Here is a 20171-nt window from a genome sequence, read left to right on the forward strand (position 1 = left end):
GAAGGAAAGATAAAATAAAAATGGATTTAGTGAAAAGATAATAAACATCATTTTGATCATTTGGTAAAGTTATGATAATCAAGAAGGATTGTGTTTCAATAACAACTGGCTAGAATTACAGATCATTTCATTAAAAACTTATAAAACAAAAACAAAAACCTTCAAGGCCGCTTGGGATCTGAATAAACAGAATTAGTAGAGTGATAGGTAAAAACCAATAGAAGAGGTTTAGGATTAATTTACCAGTTGCTATATAGAAATAGTGACTTGTAGACCAAAATTTAGATACATTTTAGGAGGAACAGGATAAAGGTATAGAACATGCATACCTGTGGGATCGAGAAAAAAATGAAAAAAAAGTAAAGTGACTGATAATTTTGGAAGGGTAGGGAATCGAGATTGATTGAAACATTGAGGTCCCATTTTTGACAACCTATTAATAATGCAGTAGAGATTAAGCAGCTCTGGAAAATGTTCAAGTAGTGGTGTTGAAAATAAAATAGTGAACAATTAAGGTGAATTTGTGTAGCCTAACACCAAGCCAAAGTGAGACTGACATAAATAGTGACCTACACAGAGCATTTACAGAAAATGGAAAAGGTAAAGGCATTTACTTAAGTAGAAGCTTGTGTTAAATATAATCTCAATTCTATGTAACTGTATCATTTATTTGCACTTAAAATATTTCTATATTTTTGGGAACTCACTTTTTATTCATGTACTCTGCACCTAGAATAGACATGTATTTCTCATGTCAGGATAAATGAGTCACCTAAAGCAATCAAAATCATGTTGTAGGTAAATATCTTATTTTACATTTTTTTCATGCGCCATAAAGCCTGTAGACTTAAAAAGGACAAATTAGCCAGGATTGGGGATAATAAGCAAAAATAATACAGAAATTCAGGCACAATATATACAAAGATCTCACTTTATGTTGAATTGGAGCCTACATTTCCAAAGCAGTGATATTAAAAATTATAAAGCATTAGAAGGGCACAGTTAATTTCTCCCATTGATTTATCATGAAAATTACAAAATACATTTATCATCAAGGAAAAGACACTTGTGTAAAAAATGGACAAAGGCTTTTTGCCGAGATGTTGTTAGATCATCCACCAAGTTAAAACAGTTGTACATTTTGTTAATATGTTTAGTGGAATAAAATAATGCTGCACATTTAGTGTTGGATTATGTGGCCTGCTGCCAAAATTTGTAGCTCTGATTACAAGGTGCAGGTTTAAGTACCACTTCCTCACTGATTTATGTCTAATGCATTATAATTCACTGACTGACAGGATAAGCAACTAAATTTGTTAATTGGACAGTAAAATACATTTTTGTTCTTGTTTTTGTTCTTGTGATTTTTTTAGGCTAATGTAAAAAATACATAATATGTTAAAATTTACTACATTAAAACATTCATGGAAATTTAAAACATTGGACATGGAATCTCAGATAATTTATTCTTTATTTTTGTGGCCAAACAATTATAATTAAAAGGATGTACTCAATTACATGAGTTAAGGTTTATGGTAAATATAATTTCTATATGTAGCATGTCAGTTCATATTTAAAAAATGACCTGTGCACCCATATTCTCTTTTTAGCAAGAGGTGTTGTAAATCACCATAAAAACCCAACTGGCACTGCATTATTATATATGAATAAATTCACTATTTATTTCATGGGGTTTTTCATCCCTTACCAATTGTTTAAATACGCCTTTCCCATGGAAACATGGAAAAATCTGTGTTCTTTTACTATCTTATCTATAATCTTTAAATTTAATTTCTTAAAAAATAAATATGGAAATAACTTTACCTTTATATTTGAATAAATTGAATGAGATGAAATGTTGCATTCCCGTTGATATTTTTATTTCAGTTATTTCCCTCCCTCCATTAATCCCTGTTATTATGACATTAGAAGATATCCCCACTTTTAAGAAGACATTTAGGATTTACTGAGTTGACCAATGTTAAGTAACTTGGAGAAATTGCTTAACTATCAGGAAGTAAACTATATATTTTTGTGTACAGTGGACTAATCTGAACACCTTGAATTGAAAGGAAATAGGAAGCAGTAAGGGAAGAAGTTTGAGCCCTAAAATAGATAATGAGAAGAAAAGGAAATCCACACATATGGATCAACACAGGGCCAGTTTCAGGCAGTTTCAGGAGGTAAAAGGGGGTGGCAACTAGATATAAGTCAGTCATCTTCCAAGAGCAGGACAAGATCAATGTAATAGGTGGAGTTGGCACAACTGTCTGTGGGACATTACGGAGGAAAGTACAATTGGCCTGCCCTGGGGACACTGATTTAGCAAGAGTACGGAAGCTCACACCTTCCTTCCTCTGAATGTAGTACAGAGTATTTTTCTTTGCCTCCTACCTAATATAGATCTGGGGGACATAGAAAGCGAATGTGTCCAAAAGACTTGGGTATAAATGGGTTAGAATGGCTCTTCCACTTGAATGATGTCTACGGAGCTGTTACAGTCTGACAGTAGTACAGAAACATAGAGGGGTCAGAAATACTTCAAGGCCTTTGAACATCTGTATAAAAAACTTTTGCAGAATTTTACTAGTAGAATAAGGATACTAGCATCCTCCTAAGAGAGATTCCTAGGTCATGCAGGGCAGAATAGGTAGGGAAGTTTGTAGATGAGTAGATGTTCCTGGTAGAGACAATCTCAGGATATAATGTATCATCCGTGAAATTGAATTCTTATTTGATTACTTTCTATTTCACTTCTTTGAAGTGAAGTCTGTGGGAGTTCCCACTGTGGCACATTAGGTTAATAATCCAACTGCAGTTGCTCAGGTCATTGCAGAGGTACAGGTTCAATCCCTGGCCCAGCACAGTGGGTTAAAGATCCAGCATTGTTGTAGCTGTGACTTAGGTCACAGCTGCAGCTCAGATTCAATCCCTGGCCCAGGGACATCCATATGCCATAGGTGCGGCCATAAAAAAAAATAATAATAATAAAATAAATAAAATGAAGTCTGTACCTGGTCTACTAAATGCTACATGGGCTGACCCTTGCTCCTTGCTTGACCTTATCACTTGTAACTCCCCTCCAGCTCTCTTCTTCAGTCACACTAGCCCTTTGTTCCAGGTGCTTGTTCAATAGTCATTTATCAGAGAAGATGACAACTCTTTCTAAAGTAGGGGACAATTCCCTTCTGATTACTCAACTTGCGTTATTTTTCTTCATAGCACTTAACACTCCCGGGTATTTTATATGGTGTCTGCTTACTTTCTTTTCCACTGGTAAATTTTAAGTTTTATGGAAGCAAAAAGAATTTTTCCTGTTTTATTTACTGCCGTATGCTATAGGTGCTAAAATAATTGGTGAGTGAAATTAGTGAAATGATGAATAAAATACTCATTCCACTTACCTATTTTCCTTAATAAAATATATTAGATATACTAATTTGAAAAACAGTTGTCTCAGCAAGTAAGAGCTCTGTGTGTAAGTGTTGATTTAAAACAGTCTGGGCCTATAAGGATGCAACTTGGTGGAATTAGCCAAATTGATTACACGATATAGTCATTCTTCTCTATTCAACAGTTTTAGCATGTTAATATTCCAACAATTAGCTTAAATCAAATTTGTCTCAATAATTATAATAGTATCTTCTGCAAGTTGACCAAAGCTTTGCACTAAAAAAATAATAGGATTTTCTTACTTTGATATCTTATTTTAGGTAAGTCAAAAATAGCATCTACAGATTATCAGATGATTATTTTCAGGTATCATTAAAACACACAACTGAAATTACTGTATTGAAGCCCCTCATACCTACATAGAGAAGTAAGAAGAAAAAATATTACCTACATCCCTGTCATCCATGGTAAATTACAGAGTTCAAGTAGATGAAAATTATTCTATCCAAAATTATATTCTACATGCCTACTGCTTGGAAAATATTTAACAATATCTTGTTCAGTGTATAAATGTTATACCAGTCCTTTAATCTATGTTTTTAGATAGAAAAACATTTCTGTATTATCAAAGGTCACTTTAACTTAACATAATTTCTAATGATTAAAAAATATATTTCAGATTGAATAATATATCCATCTTTGTGTTTTTTCCGCAATGACTTGTTGGAAAGCCACTGCTTCATAGAATACTATTCCACTTACTAAAGGGAATATGGAGAATGAATATATAATAGTTCCTAAAACACTGTGAAGAAAAATTTATCATAGTCTGCCCAACTATCATGTCATGAGGAGGAAGGAGGGATAGATAGTGGAAATATGTTTTAATGGAAATATGTAAGGCTATGTCATTCACATGCCCATGTAGCATATATAGCAATCATCTTGATCTAATTATTTTAGTTTATAATTTAATATATGATAATAAATTATTGGATTTTTTACTGGTAATCTTTACTTAGCCTTTTTTTAGTGTAGTTGAATGTCTCGAAATATAGTTTTATGGGGTACACATATATTGGACTTTTCAATTATTCTTTATTTGGTCTCAGATAAAACACAGTATAGGCAATTGCACTCTTAGCAACTTCCTGTAGGAGACTTGAGATCCTTTGGAGAATGGCACCACTGTTGGCTGAAATGAATGCTTGCACAATCTAATCCTAAAACATCCTCAGTGAATGTGAATATGTCTACGTTGACAACAAGTATTTCCTAGCAAATTATAAAACTATTTTGGGAAGAAGGTGATTTAACAAAAATAAGCCTATATTTTTTTGAGGTGTGTTAACATGTTTTACATCTGAAATGAAACGTATCTGTGTTTAAATGAAACTTTCAGATTTCCTGTCGCGGCGCAGTGGTTAACGGAACCATGAGGTTGCGGGATAGGTCCCTGGCCTTGCCTTGAGCTGTGGTGTAGGTTGCAGACGCAGCTCGGATCCAGAGTTGCTGTGGCTCTGGTGTAGGCCGGTGGCTACAGCTCCAATTCGACCCCTAGCCTGGGAACCTCCATATGCCACAGGAGTGGCCCAAGAAATGGCAAAAGACAAAAGAAAAGAAGGAAGGAAGGAAGGAAGGAAGGAAGGAAGGAAGGAAGGAAGGAAGGAAAGAAAGAAAGAAAGAAAGAAAAGAAAGAAAGAAAGAAAGAAAGAAAGAAAGAAAGAAAGAAAGAAACTTTGATGTATTATTCCCCCACATATGCTTTCTTGAAAATATTTTGACTCAATGGTTATTAGGTAATCGTATCATCTATGCCAAGTATTGTTGAATGTAGCAGAATGTTGATAACCTTATTAGTACAGAGTGAACTATGAATTGTACTCAACAAATGAGCTGTGCCTTTCTACACAGAAAACTATTAGTGTGAACCATATATAGTGAAATTTTTGTAAGTTAAAAGTTGTGTATCAGCAATTTCATGCATCAGTGAAATTACTTTTTAACCTGCTTCTAAGGCAGTTAACCATCCTCTACTAAAGATCTGCAAAATAGCAAAAGTATTATGAACAACCTCTGTTGATAAATCTACTTTAAAGCATCTGGAAAAATGCCACATGTTAAGTCAATTTTTTTTTTCCATTCATAAACGCAAAGCCAAAGTTGAGCCTAGACATATAAATTTCATTATATTCTTTACCTCCATCTAACTTTTGAGAACCTTGGCCATGTTAGAGTCTCAAAGGGGTTAGAGTCTCGAAGGGTGATTTCATCTATTAAATGACAAGGGATATCTAAATTATTTTTTAAGACAGATAAAACAAAAAATTAAATATTGGTATTTTAAGAATAAAGATTATAGTTTCTTGTAAATATTAGAATTTTCTATACTCTTAGAAATTTCACCATTTCATATCTCATTATTGATATAAACTAAGAAGAGCTAGATAATTTCCAGTTTTTCCCATTCTTTTCTTCCTACCGTTTTCTACTATCCTTCATACAAAGGATAGAGGATGCCACTCTCAGGTTAATGGAAAACTCAATAAAAGTAGGATAGTGTGCATCTTACTTTCCTTGTTATAAAAAATGATTATAAATTTTAACTTAAAATGTATTTTGTTGAGCTCTTGACCCAGGTCAATTAAAGCTATCAAAAGCCAGTAAGACCTACAAAGGATAAGATTGCTTAGAACAAAATGAAACCACCTTAGTAGATATTTTTAAAAGGAAAATATTATGTACATTCTGGTTTTGAACCCATTAGGCAACCTTTTGTCCTATCAAAAGGTTGGACAACCTTGCAAGAGTCAAAACCGAAAAAGAAAAATAGTTGAAGACTGTGAACTATTTTCTCTACATCAAAAACATAAAGCATCTAAGGGCAGAATCTAACACAATGAGCCAAGAGTTCATATTTTCTAATGACTCATTAAAAAAAATGATTACAAGTTAAAAAACATTCATTTAAGTTTAGCTTGACCACATTGACCACATTACATCTTGGATGGCTCATAATTTTCTCCAAGTAATCTTATAAATAATTACTTCAAATGCTGCATTTTGCTATACATCGTGAAATAACTAAATTAAGAATTTAAATTATGCTGCTTTAGTATGTATACTTAATCATATTTTCACTTCATGAACCACTTTTAATTGGGAATTTGAGCTTAAATTTAATAATAAGAAGCTGAGCTGATTCAAGTTATTATTGAAAGATCTCTTCAATTTAACCATTAATTAAATAAGATAAATTTCAAAGTGTTCCTTAAATAGTTTTAAGCCTTAATAAATTTTATGTATCTACCTATGGTCTTTAGATTATTGTAAAGATTCTTCAGCCTTTTACTTAATATTTGGAACTACAAATATTTTAAATATTTTTCCATATCTACAGAGTACAAATTAAGTGGAGAATTGTAATACTCTAATGATGATATATCATGATACTATAATTCTACATAACAGTGTTACAGTTTTACCAAATAAATAGGAAGAGAGATAGGGATTAAATGCACAGGTTAGAAAAGAGAAACTTTGAAGAAAATCTTTATACTGAGAAATAATGAGATACACCAATAATTAAAATCTGCAAATTTTTGATAATATATCATTTTAAGAATAATCTTCCTGAGAGTTAAAACATATTTGAATTTGGAAAAGAAGTAAATAAGAATAGAAAAGAGGACATATGAATATGAATAGAGTAACAGCCTGTGTTTTTTTCATGGATTCTGATTATCTGTAGACCTCCTGATTGGTGGCTGGGGCTAGGAAGCTTTAGAAGAACTTAGATAGACTTTGCTACCAGTTAGCTGCAGGACTTTAGAAAAATCAGTTAACGTCATTGAATCCCATGTCTTCATCATACCCAAAGTAGATATTATCCCTTCCATATTCTCTTATTTATTCCATTTTTTTTTTATTCCCACAGTTAAAATTCTCTCTTTCCTATGAAATCCCACAAGTGTTCCTGGATCTCTGATTGCATGTATCACTTTCAACCTGTGCTATACTTATTTTTGCAAGTGTCTGATATATACGACTCCACTGGAAATGAACTTGGGAGAAAAATCTACTTCTTCACCCCTTTATGTACTTTAAAACACTTAGTACAATTTCCTCAGATAGTACTCAATGACTGTCTGCTTTAGTAGCAACTTGGTTACTTAATTTGCAGATTCCAGAGATCCTCTTTCTGTGCTGTGAGCTATGAGCCACAAGTGTCTATGGAGAACTTCATATATGCCTGTTCGTAACCGAGATAGGCTGTAGTCGTGAAATGCACACCAGCTTCCAAAAACATTACAAGACTTGCACAATCTCACATTAGTAATATTTAAATATTAATTTTGTGTTGCAATGGTAATATTTTGAATATATTGTGTTAAAAAACTATTTTATAATTAATCTTACCTATTTCTTTTTCCTTTTCTTAGTGTGGCTTTCAGAAAATTTAAAATTACCTACATGTTTCATATTATATTTCTTTTGGACAGCACTGGTTTTGAGATTTTGATCCAATAGAATGCTGTGCAGTACAGAAATCCCTATTTTTAAAAAGGCCCTTAAATGATTCCAATATATGTATTAAAATAGTGACCAGATTGCCACCTTATGTATACATAGTAGCAGCAAGTGATGGTGGTGGTGTTGGCGTAGCTCATCATCTCATTAGTATGTGATAATATTAGTATGTGAGTAAATTCTGTCAATGGATACAAGTCCTGGCTTTCGGCAGTTCTGGCTTGACATACTAGTAAGGCAAAAGGAAAAGGTTGCCACCATTCTGAATGACATACTTAATGAATAACAAACTTATTTGTGGTCATTAGAAGCACAGATGACCTTAGTACCTTGTCTGCTATAGTAAACAGGCACTTTGTTTTCAGTAAATGATAGTCTCTTCAGCTTCAAATAAGAGGCTGGTATCCTAGTGAAAGACCAAGCAAAGGAAGGTACAACTGCAAAAGTTGTGCTTGAGGGCTTTGCTGTTAAAGCTAGGTGGTGAGTAAACCTGATTAATTTACTTATTGATCCCTTGTTGGTATAAATTCAACAAATTAGAGTGGATTGTTGGAAGATCGGGGAATAAGAATAAAGGAGACATTAAGTTTTCAATTCAAGAAAAATCAACAAGGCAGTTTTTTCCTTGTATGCAGGAAGTCATAAAATGGAACATTTAAGCAAAAATACAGTTAGAATTAATTTAATGAAAAGCAGGGTTTTGCACTAGTCTGAATGTACAAAAGTACAGCTGCAATTCATTCTGACTTTCAGATATAACAGAAAGAACAATGTTGTACAGCAGAATGTAGGTAATGACACTTTTAGAAAAAGAAGCACATCTATTTTAAAGCCTTTCATTTTATTCTGATTTTACCCTGCAGACGAACAAATCAAAACTTATGTTCTTGAAAAGCCGCTTGATTAAAAATCATCCACAGGACAGTTATATTCTTCCTGGGATCCTGGCTGAAGCACAGTCGATAGATTTTTAAAAATATAAACAACAATATGTATTCACATCAGCTGATTAGGCAAGCCCAGCCTTTTCCCTATAAACAGTCCCTTTAAGAGAAATAAACTACTTTGGCATCTTTGCAAGCAAGAGTGGGTGTTGGGACGCAAAGAACCCTTTAGTGTTTTAGATTCTTGACAAGGCTTACTGCGAAAGACTTAATAGCCTTCTGAGAGAACTGAGGTTGCATTTTGTGCCACTGCAAATTTAAATCCAGGTCACAGAGATGTTAAATAGCAAATGACACATTTACTGTGCCACCCAGCTGCCTCCTCTAATACAGCAGGACTGCCTTCTGAACAAAGTCAGCATGCCAATGTTAGAGTGTGGGCAAGTGGTTCTGTCGATCGGGGAGATGCTTAAAGAAGATATTTTGCCCACAATTAAAAAGCTACTTAGTTCAATTGCTAATTCACCCCTGAAGTGTCAAATAAATGACTGGCCTCTCAGAAGGAGCTATAACCCTATACCTCATGAGTGAAAAATTTTGAAGCTGTTCAGTGTGTCAGACTTGAGATTGAAATACTCATGGATAAGCTCCCTATGTTGGATGGCAGAGGTCACAGGCTACTGTCATCAGGCTACTGTCATTAATCTTTTTAAAAGTTGTTTTACTTTAAGAAAAACTGCTAAAGTGAAAGTTAGAATGATGGTTATTTTGTGGTTGTACATGAAATATGACCTGCATCAATGAAATCTAAATAGGTTATCTCTTTTCTTTCTCCTGCACTTTAACAAGTACTTTTTTTTCAACATACTCTCACCAGTGTATCTGTCTCCTGCAAATCAATGCCATATCATTGATCAATTACATAGTTAAAATTGAGAGGCAGGTAATCTGTGAACAGTGAGAGTGGAGGCTTTCATTCTCGATGCTGTCAGAGAGCCATAGCATTGGAATCATAGTCAAAGAATGAGTGGTGTGTATCTCAAATGGGAGGGAAATGGACCACTTAGCTGAGGGTATTTCTTTTTTTGTTGTTGTTGACTTACAATGGTCTGTCAATTTCTGCTGTACAGCAAAGTGACCCAATTATACCTATATATACACATTCTTTTTTTTTTGTCTTTTTTTAAGAGCCGCACCCACAGCAAATGTCAGTTCCCAGACTAGGGGTTAAATTGGAGCTGCAGCTGCTGGCCTATGCCACAGTCACAGCAACACCAGCCGCATCTGTGGCCTATACCACAGCTCAAGGCAACGCCAGATCCTTAACCCACTGAGCAAGGCCAGGGATGGAAACTGCATCCTCATGGATACTAGTCAGCTTCATTACCGCTGAGCCACAATGGGAACTCCATATATTATATTCTTTTTCTACATTATCCTCCATCATATTTCATCACAAGTGGTTAGCTATCATTCCCTGTGCTTTACAGCAGAATCTCATTGCTTTTCCACTCCAAATGCAATGGTTTGTATCTATTAACTCCAAACTCCCAGTCTATCCCACTCCCTCCCCCTCTCCATTGGCAACCACAAGTCTGTTCTCCATGTCAATTAACTTGTTTCTTTTCTGTAGATAGGTTCATTTGTGCCATGTGTTAGATTCTAGGTATGTGATATCATATTATTTGTCTTTCTCTTTCTGACTTACTTCACTTAGTATGAGTCTCTAGTTCCATCCATGTTGCCACAAATGGCATCATTTTTTTTCTTTTTATGGCCAAGTAGTATTCCATTGTGTATATATACTACATCTTCTTAATCCATTCATCTATTGATGGACATTTAGGTTGTTTCCATGTCTTGGCTATGTGAACAGTGCTTCAGTAAACATAGGAGTGCATGTGTCTTTTTCAATGAGGTTTTGTTCAGATATATGCCCAGGAGTGGGAATGCTGGATCATATGGTAGTTCTGTATTTAGTTTTATGAGTACCTCCATACTGTTTTCCATATTGCTGTACCAAATTACATTCCCACCAATAGTGAGGAGGGTTCCCTTTTCTCCACACCCTCTCCAGCATTTGTTATTTGTAGACCTCCTAATGATGGCCATTCTGACTGATGTGTAGTGGTACCTCATAGTAGTTTTGATTTGCATTTCTCTAATAATTAGTGATATTGAGTACTTTTTAGGGTGCCTGTTGGTGCCTGTATGTTTTCTTTAGAAAAATGTCTATTCAGGTCTTCTACCCATTTTTTAATTGGGTTGTTTGGCTTTTTGCTGTTTAGTTGTATGATAGAATGGGAGAAAATAGTTTCAAATGATGCATCCAGTAAGGCTATTTATTAATGGTCATGTCCATGACTGTCTCTCAACTGTGACCGAGCTCTCCACTAGGCAAGTATTTGAACCTGGTAAAGCTGTTCCTTGGCATGGTAGTACATGAGAATAAGCTGAGGTACTTCACACACACATGCCAGGGAGCCATGCTAACTATTTGCCAACCTTATGATCTCTGGGTGTTGGACCTCATTCATAGAATTCTTTTAATGATTCTGACATTTAGCCAGATTGGACAAATCCCTGGCCTGGGTCATAGAACTGCTCTTCAGCTGCAAAGACCTATGTCTCATCTGTATAGCCAAACCTAGATTTTCTGACCTGGAGGACCAAACTTACTTTGCAAGGTAAAGTGAAAAACAAATATATATATATATGAGATTTATATGTATATATGCATGTATACATTCAAAACAATTTTTTGTTCAGCTATACTAAAGAATATTACGTATTTTTTTAATTTTTTAATCCTAAATCAAAGAACATCTTCAAAAGTGTTTTCTAGAATGATCACACCCATTTCCATCAAAAATAGGTGAGAGGAAGAAATAATTTGCCTCTGATTCCTCATTATCTCTGGGTATTTCAGGATACTAAAAACTTTTTGCATTTTAGGAAATCACTATTGTAAATAGGATTCTGGTTTTAATTTCTTACCAATAACTGGAGAGATGCTGTAGGAGGGTGTTCACTCACTCTTTGGACACTAGTGCTTTGAGGGACACCAAGATGTATCAGGAAATTCATATATCTATTCTGCCAATGCAGAATTTATAATCATTTAGGGGAGATAAGCCATATACCTAAGTATCTATACTACAACAAAAAGCATAACTGTGAAGGGGAAAAGACTGATCAATTTGACTACATTGATATTTTAAAATTCTGGGCATCAAAATTGTATCAGTTTTGGGGAGTGAAAATATGTCACAGCTTGTGAGAAAATATTTTCAATGGGTATAACTTGACATAGGAATAAAATCCAGAATATGTGAAGAACCATAAAAAATGAATAAGACCAAGTACACATTAGAAAACTAGATAAAAATGTGATCAGGTAATAAATGGAAACTGAATTGCCAGTAAAATATGAACAGTTACTCTAATTCAATAGTCATTTGATAAATGTAAATTTATACCATGAGATACAACAATAGTATCAATTTTGCAGAAATGTTAAATAAGTCTGATAATACCAGTGCTAGAATGTAAAGCTATGAGAATTCATACATGCTTCTGGTGGAAATGTAAAATGGTGCAACCTCTATCGAGAGCAGTTTGGCAAAATTTAGTTAACATTGAGGTCATGCAGATTCTGAAAACAAATTCTATTCCTAGGCTTATACCTGTATTGGTATTATAGCTGGAAATAGGTGGCATGCTCAAAGATAATTAAGGAGAATCTCATAAAGGAACTATCTACAAAGTTTGGGGCAGACATAAGAAAAATCAACAAAGGATATCAATATCCCAGTACTAACGTTCAGCATGGAGTCACCACCAGCTGTAGGCTGGAAGATGCAGAGGAGTTACTGGAACCATGAGAAACTGTGCTGGCTATAGAGAAGGTCATCCAACAGGAGAGGTGGTTCCTAATGAAGGAAGGCAGCTGAGTGAGTTGAAATAGAAGGAGAGCAGCCTGGGGTGCAAGTTACCCAGACTCATTCTCCCTCTTGCCCTGTGATAGCTTATGGGTGCCTTCCACTAGCCTACTCAATAAGAATTCAAACCACAGGAGCCCCTTGGTGAAGTTCATAAATATCAGACTGTTGAGGCACAAAACAGAACAGAGACCTGGAGAGGGCCAATGGAAGAATTTAGTATAATCTCTAGAGAAATCTTTACTAGGGTACATATTTACACAATGGACTATTATAATTATGAAAAATAGAAATAACCTAAATATCCTTAAACATGCAACAATATAACAATGTTCTGAGAAAAAAAGAAGGCAAGGTGAGAAAATACATCTACGATGTTACCTTTTATCATCTAAAACATGTAAAATATTATGTGATAGTAAAGTATACATAGTAAGAGTGTGACAAATTCAGGGAAGTCATGAATGACAAATTTATGAGAGAGATTACCTCTGAGGAAGGGAGAAGAATGCAGTGTTTGGTACATACTTACACTAAACATTATGTGTTGTTTATCTGAAATTGAAATTTAATCAGGTATCCTGTATTTTATACGGCAACCATAGTTAGGAAGGGATAGAGAACAACTTCGGATGACTGTATTTGTTGCAAATATCTTCTCCCAGTCTGTGGCTTGTTTCCAGCATTCTCTATTGTTATCATGTGTCTTGATGGACAGAAATCATATTTATTTAGTTGAACAATGGGAACACGGTGTTCATTTTGTTATTCTTTATAGCTTTCTGTATGTCTGAAATATCCCATAAGTAATATTGAAAATACCTATGCAAGAAAATAAGAACTGAGACATGTCATAATAAAGATCCTCTGGATAAAATGCTTTAGGATGTTAGGAAAAATAACTCATATCCAGTGGAGGAGCTCACAGAAGTGCAAAACCTTGATCTATGTATAACACAGAGAAAGGTCAATAAATTCTTGCCAAAGGAGCTATATGAAGAAAAGTATGAAGCCATGAATGCACAATGTATATCAAGAAGAGAATGAAAATAGCAATTGTAATAATAATGATTAAAGTAACAGACAGTATACATGTCATTTTAAATAGCATTTCTTGAGTGCTATATACTGGACAACATTTTGATTTTTTTTTTATTTCACTTAATACTCTTAAAAGTCCCTTCATACAAGTTTCATAATTTTCCCACTTTAAAAATGAGCTTTGGGAGTTCCTGTCGTGACTCAGTGGTTAACGAATCCAACTAGGAACCATGAGGTTGCGGGTTTGATCCCTGGCCTTGCTTGTGGGTTAAGGATCTGGCGTTGCTGTGAGCTGTGGTGTAGGTTGCAGATGCGGCTTGGATCCCGCACTGCTGTGGCTCTGGTCTAGGCCTAGGCCAGCGGCTACAGCTCCGATTGGACCCCTAGCCTGGGAACCTCCACATGCCGCAGGAGCAACCCTAGAAAAGACAACAACAACAAAAAAAATGAGCTTTAAGATACTAGGTAATTTATGCAAATCCACATAACTAGTGGCAGAGGCAAAATGTGAACCCCAGTTGTGTGAGTACAGTACACACTTGTAACTCTACATTTACCCATAATAAATATCATATCTAGTATTAATATATACAGTGCATTTGCACCTCCTAGCCATTCTTTGTTATGTGGTTTCCTTACTTGATTCTTACAACAATCTTATGAGTTAGGTACCATCCAGATTTGTAAGTTGAAGCAAAGTAACTTGCCCAAGAATTGCTGGCTACAAAATGGTGGAACAGGCATTTTAAACCAGTACTATAGCATTCCAAAGGCAATTAACCAAACAAGTTGTTTAATTTAGATAGTACCAGTGGTAAGGTAAAGCAGAGTATTAGTAAATATATGCTAGGAAATAGATTCTGGGCATAGTATGAAGTAAAAGCCAGACTTTCTTCTCTCAGTATGCTTGCAAGATTATAGAAGTGACTTTGGAAGTCTTTGAACAGGGAATGAAATGATCATATCTATGCTTTAAAAAGATTAATATTAAAGTAATATTAATTTCAGTTGACAGTTTATTACCACACATTGGATCAGTGAGGTTTAAGTCACTATGCCCTTAATTCATTTTTGTCCTGCATCAACACATATCAGAGTGTTTTTCATATGACAAGCAGTCAGTACTCACATAGGACAGGTAATCAATCATTGCATTTTGCATGAATATAGTAAAGGAATGAGTGGTATCTATAACTCAGCCTAATAATCACGTCCACATGTTTTCTGGAATTTCAGTGTTATGATACAAGAACTCTAAAGGAGGTTCAGAAAACTTCCCAGTTCTGCCACCCTCCTACTTCATTAGTGTCCTGTGATTCTTGAACTAAATGATTCCTGAGCTTCTTTCTAATGTTATCATTATGAGATGTGAAAAAGAATATGCATTTCTTTACTATGCCCACAGAGTAAAACTCCCATCCAAAAGCAGATAATTAAAAGATAGGACTTCGAACTCTGATAATTATTTATAGCAATGGTGTTTGTTATTGAAGGTAATCCTCCTGCCATAGAAGGGTAGAGGCAGTCCACTTTTCCCATAGTTGAGTAACATTGCTTTAGTTGAATTTTAAATACATTTGGACTTGTGAGCAATTGGTATTCATTTCAGATCAATGTGTTGAATTTGAATTCACTCAATAAAAAAGTAATTATGAATAGGTAGGGAAATAAATTATCATTTGTGTGTCTGTTCTTAGTCAGGAATTTGGTGAAGTATAAATTTTAGAGTGATTGACACATACTTCTTTCTACACTGTTACAAAACCTAACTCTCATTTAAGTGTTTTTCACACACTCAAAAGGCTTATTCATGAAATATGTAATGATATGTACACAGACACAAACTCCCAGTCACCCTAATAGACTGTAAAATAAAAAATCATACCACCAAAATTCTGCACTGAATTCCCCCAGTACATTCAAAAATGAAATTTATTACCCTGAAATTGTCAACCTCTAGAATTAATTAATTGATATCATTTAAATATTTCTAAGTGAATAGGCTCATTGGAATATATAGAAAAAAACTTTCTTAAACAGTTCATGTTTCTGAGCTGTTCTTTAAGAGTATTTTTTATGTATATAGAATGAATTCTTCCACTGAAACTTAACAGCTACCACATATAGTAAATGTATTTTTTCAATAGTAAGACAAATTGACCAAATTGAAAAAAAATATGTCTTAGCTATAGGCCCATGCAAGAGTTTAATCGTTTTAATAGTGATAGTGTAAGAATACTGTATATGACTCCCTAGTGATCTCGGAAATACATTTCAGAATTTCATACCCAGAATTTCCATTCATCATCTGTCACTTCAAAGTATTTCTCCTAAAGCTCCTTTCTAGAAACTGAGGTTTTCAGTCTCAGATGATTTCCACATCAGATTTTCAGAAACAGTTACTACATTTAAAATTCTAAGTGACAAAAATAAGAAAAACCACATTCCTTTATGTACTATAGCAAAACTATAAAGTAACTTATAATTTCATCTCAAGGTATCGTCTTAGGAGCATGTGCCACATTTGTTTAATGATCATGTTTTCTTCTGTAAATACATCAGTTGTGTCTAATGAAAACTCATCTCCTTGCTGGGTGAGTATACATTCATGTTTTATAGATACTTAACTTTCTGTCTAGTAAAAATAAATTCCAATTGTCTATAAATAATGTGAACTAATTTAGTTGACATAATGGGTTTTTTTTTTTAACTTGAGCTGTAATGATACCTACCTGATTTATTTAGCAATTTTTTTCATACTAGGGATCAAATCTTTGCTTTGCTTGATTCTTAAATACTTTGCTTCACTTACATTAAAAAAACAGAATCAAATGTATGATTTTAGGTTTTACATCTTTTATTTATAATTATTATGCTAATAATGTGAAAGGAAAATTAATTTGGTGCTTAAGTTAGAGGGTTAAGCGATGTAAAGGAATAATTACAGAAAAAACGTTTTTAAAAGATAAGAAAAAATACAAACACACTGTCATTTCTGCAGGGATTATCACCAAGGGACAACAACAAACTTTTCCAGAGATGATGACATGTTGTCTTAACAATATTTTTATATTTCAGACTTTACCCTACAAAAATGAGGTCTCAAGTTCACATCTTGTACTTCACCTCCCATTTGGCCCTTACCTGATGCATCCTTTAATACTTCACGTAAATAAATTTTATGGGTCTGGGAAGGGACAACAGCTTGTTCCTTTGCTTGTCAAAGAATTGAGCATTCAGTAGATTTCTATGTAATCAAACTCCACGTATTGGTTGACTGCCATTCATTACTTGTTTAAGATTTTAGTTTTCTTCTTTTAAAAACACTGGCTATCTAAAGTTAAATATTTACCATAGAATGTTTAAATTCAAAAAGAGAGTAAAAGAAAATAAATGGAAACCGAGAATGGAAGAAGGTATGGTTGTTCAAAGCTAAGATAGAGGAAGGATGATGTTTTTAAGAAAAATATATTTACTATTTATATTCTTATTCAAAATTACACCAAGAGCTATGAATGTTCATCAAAGTGACATTCTCATCACTTAGTGAGCTTGATTTTTTTACTGGTTTCATTAAAATGCACAGAAGATGCCTTAATTTTCAAAGGCTGTGACTCAAATAATTGAAGATATGTTTAAGTTTTTTCTTTATTTCAAAAGAAATAACCCATACCTTCCTTAATGAACATAAATGACTGACTTCATTCAGATTCTGTGGAATATATTGTTACCTGATAACCATTTATTTTTTAAAATTCCAAGTGAATTGTTAATAAATGAAAACTCTCTTTAACATAAATCTCCATCTACAAAAAATGTCAGGTTAAAAATTAGATGAATTTTTTTGAAACACCATGTGGAATAGAAGTTACATTTTTGAGTAATTTCAGAAATTTAATTTGAAAATAAAGTAAATTATTTAATGGTAGAGCCCACCTAGAAAATGCATTGGTCCTAAGGAATTATAAGTAAATTTTATTAAATGTTTTATATTATTTTGTAAACATAGATAGACTGAAAGATTATAATAATACTTAATCATTACCCAAGCTTATAGCTAAAATTGACTAGATTTAAACTTCCAGGTATGCATTTTAACTGCATAGTTCATTAGCAGAGTCTATTAGCTCTTCTTTTAATGATCAATTTATTTAATTTTGCTTACAGACCTGGATTTGGTGAGTTCCAGTATTAATGTATACAGTGATTAATTCATAGGAAGGATAATCACATTGCCTCTTTTTGTATGGGGTTTGAAAATAAAGCTCTCATTCTCCACTAAAATGAAATTAAAAGCCTATCCTTATTATGGCTTCTGAAAGAGAATAAAGAAAGAGGTATAGAATATGGAGAGATACACTCCTGTACTTTTACTCTTCCATCGTAAATCCAGGCAAAATTAGCTTTTCAGTGGCTTGGGATTATAAAATAGATCATTGTTTCAGCAACTTCATTCTAGATACCCTGCAAAATAGGGGAATTTTTACTATTATCATTTTATATCCATGAGAAACCTGAGGTTTAGAGAGTTCAGCTGTCTTGCCAAAATCACAAAAATAAATGAATGAGTCAGATCACCAAGTCACCAGTGCCCGCCACTCCTCCAAACTCATAGATCCTTAGATGTGAGTTTCACCTTCTGGGGGCAGGGAACAATGAAGCCATCTTTTTAATGGTCTTTTTCTTTGGGATGACTTGTTTTTTGTTTTTTGTTTTGCCTACCTAGATATTTATTGTTATTTTAAGGAATAATAAATATTAAAATATTTATAATAAATAATCATTGTGCTAGACTGTTTCTACATGTTACATTTTTTTTTAAATTTTTTTGCCTGGAATGGAAAGGGACTATAATAATTATAGGGAATTAAGTATGTGCATTTGTTGGATTCAACAGCATCATAAATAACAAACATGCTAAAGAGAACTCACTTTGTCCCTCTCAAATTGTTTCTTCTTTGGTACGCCATTCTGTCTGTGGCACTAGTGTTATGCCTGCTGTATTATGAATTTAATGATTTTGGCACAGCTAGTTCTCCTTTACTTAAAAAAAAAAAAGTTATCATATGAGTTGCCCCATGTGTTTCCCACTAATCCCCCTACCTTTGTCCAGACTCTCAACTTCCTTTTACTTCATGTCCCTCACACCACAATCCTGTTTTGCAAAGCTGGAACAAAAAGCCTTTATCTTAAATTTCAGTTTTACTCTGTTACATATCAGCTTAGGAAACAATTTTTGTTTCTTGTTATTTTTTAGAAATGGTCCCCAATCTTGATAAATGTTCCATCTTTGTAATTTTTATGATGCCGCTGGTATGTTTCCTTTAGTTTACTTCCACTTTTTAAAGCTCTATTTTAGTCTTATCTTTAGGTATAATATCTGTGAAATACAAACTAAAATAAACACATGATTATGAGTAAAAGAGAATTCTTTTTGTACTATCTAAATCATAATTCACAGCTTAATTTTTACTTTGGGGAGTTTTTTATAAATCCCACAGTGACTAACTTATTAACCTACAGCACGAAATCCACATTTTTCTAATTTGGTAGTGCCCTGATCTGGCGCACACCTTGTCTGTCAAACTTTATAGTTTTCTCTACCTGGTACTCAGTATTCTGGTCACTGGAGAACTCTATTTTTGTTTTCCACTTCATTTTTCCTGTTGCTGGTATTACCTAAGCACTCTTTCTTCTACTTCCTTCCTTCTTTTTCTTCATCTGTCTTCTACCAAATGTCATTCTTGTTTAAGACTTTCCCCCAAGATCAAGCACGTTTTGGTGTATCTTCTGAGTACTCCAGACCACAGGAGTATTTTCATTTTGTATGTACTACATATTTTATCACTTAAGTTTTCTCTAGATTACTGCATTTGATTTAGGTGTTTCCTTAATGGGTCAGTTTCAGTCTTACAGTAGCAGATGAGAGGGGATTAGACATGCAAAAAAGCTGGATTGAGGGAAACAGTGAATGGAGCAAGAGAAGACAGGAATAGCCTTCAGATAACAGTGCAGATATCACACGTGGGAACGTAGTGGATGAGTAGAGGGTGAGGGGTGGGAGCTGGATAGGAAAAGAATCAGAGTATAGTACAATCCTAAGAAAGTCTCAGCCAGGTCAGTGGGCCAGTACATGGTGATCATTTGCCTGACTGGAAGCTGCCAGGGAGATATTTCCTCCACAGCTTGAAGGCTGTGGTAGGTCCTGTGTACTACACCTATCAAAAACAATTATCTGAAAAATCTCATCACCACATCCTCTTTTAGCAATGATCGGAATTGCCTTGGAATGGAAGAAAACAGACAGAAACAATATTTTGGAATTTTTTCATTTCTAAAATATAATTTATGGCTCAACTCTAGACTAAGGCTTCTGATCTAT

General features: G+C 34.1%; 1 protein-coding gene across 1 annotated transcript in view; it reads left to right on the top strand.

Moving 5' to 3' along the window:
* The window catches only part of LRP1B (LDL receptor related protein 1B), a 1901444-nt gene that overhangs the window by 158193 nt on the left and 1723080 nt on the right, over window positions 1-20171 (top strand). The window lies entirely within an intron of this gene.

The sequence above is a fragment of the Phacochoerus africanus genome, chromosome 3 (genome assembly GCF_016906955.1).
Source record: "Phacochoerus africanus isolate WHEZ1 chromosome 3, ROS_Pafr_v1, whole genome shotgun sequence".
NCBI classification, from domain to species: Eukaryota; Metazoa; Chordata; class Mammalia; order Artiodactyla; family Suidae; genus Phacochoerus; species Phacochoerus africanus.